We start from the raw sequence: 1,244 nt of genomic DNA on the forward strand, positions 1-1,244 counted from the left end.
CCAGCAGGTCCTCACTGTGTTGCCTGGGCAGGGTCCCTGCGGGGACTCACAATAGGAAAGACGGGGGCACTCGTCGGGGCCGTTTGGCGTGAGGAGAGCGGGGCTGCGTGTGGAGGCTGCTAGCCGCCCCCTCAGCTGCCGGATGGGACCCCCGACCTCCCCACACTGCCCTGCCAGCCGTCTCAGGAGGGATGATCCTGAACGGCAGAACCTCGAGCGGGGCAGGTGGAAGGGCTGACCTCCCTGCCTTGCTGCTCTTGGCGGGGCAGAGTTTTCCGGCTGGCCCGGAGTGGAATAATGTCCAGCTACATGGCCAGTGACAGCAGCGTCCCTGCCTATGCTGGAGGCGACTGGGAAGAAATCTTTTCCCTCATGCTGAGCCCGGCCTGAGGCCGAATTTTCCGGGGAGAAGTCTGGTCCTGACAGTCCCTGCGAGCAGGAGCCGACTGCACACCTGACTCCCCGATCAGGGGCAGGCTGTGCAGAGCATAGCTGCTCTGAGACAGGTGCTTTATACTGGGCTAACCCGCATGGTCTCCTGCCAGCTGCCTCGTGACCCCCTCTCACTCATGGTCCCACGCATCTGAAGTCCAGCTCCTGGAAATGAATTGCTGTCAGTGGTTTGCAGGATTAGGGAAGGCAGGTGGATGAAGACTCCTTGTTTGCTTCCCCCCACCCTGTCAGAGCCCCAAGCACTCCAGCCCTGTGCATTGCCTTCGGCTTGTCCCTCAAACCCTTGGCAAGGGAGAGGGGTTAAACCTTCCAACTCCAGCAGCACATGAACCCTATTTACAAGGAACCCCCCGGTAATAAAGAACAACCCTTTAAGAGCCCAGGAAACTGAATGCAGACATGGAGTGGGGCAAGTAAGTCCTGGTGCATGGCTGGGTCTCCAGAACCCAGCTTTCCTGCCTGGGGTGTTTGATCACCCCACCACATCCCACCGATGCTGGTGCATTGTGTGTCCAAAGACTCCACACCTCTGGAGACACTTCCACAGCTGTGTACATGGACCCGTAGCACCCTCAAGCCCTCAGAAATGCTTCAGAAAAATCCATGCTTCAGTAATACTATAGATGCTGCCCCTGCTTGCCTTTTCTTAGGTGGTATTTGGTCTTGCTTTGCTCTCCTGCTGGTGGCTGCCTCCTACCTCCCTTCCCTACAGATGCCCTGGCTCAGAGCTTTGTGTCCCAGAATGCTTCACTGCATATCCAGTGACATCCCAGGGGACATTAAATTATGTA

At 57.6% G+C, this 1,244-nt stretch overlaps 1 protein-coding gene across 1 annotated transcript in view; it reads right to left on the reverse strand.

The window, feature by feature from the left end:
* KCNS2 (potassium voltage-gated channel modifier subfamily S member 2) overlaps window positions 1-165 on the reverse strand; it is a 4,277-nt gene extending 4,112 nt beyond the window's left edge. The window contains exon 1 of the mRNA XM_029959357.1: window positions 51-165. The gene's annotated coding sequence lies outside the window, so the exon portion shown is untranslated. The remainder of the gene's footprint in view (window positions 1-50) is intronic.
* Window positions 166-1,244: the final 1,079 nt, after the last annotated feature.

The sequence above is a fragment of the Manacus vitellinus genome, unplaced genomic scaffold (assembly GCF_001715985.3).
Source record: "Manacus vitellinus isolate BGI_N305 unplaced genomic scaffold, ASM171598v3 scaffold_1_pilon, whole genome shotgun sequence".
In the NCBI taxonomy this organism is placed as follows: domain Eukaryota; kingdom Metazoa; phylum Chordata; class Aves; order Passeriformes; family Pipridae; genus Manacus; species Manacus vitellinus.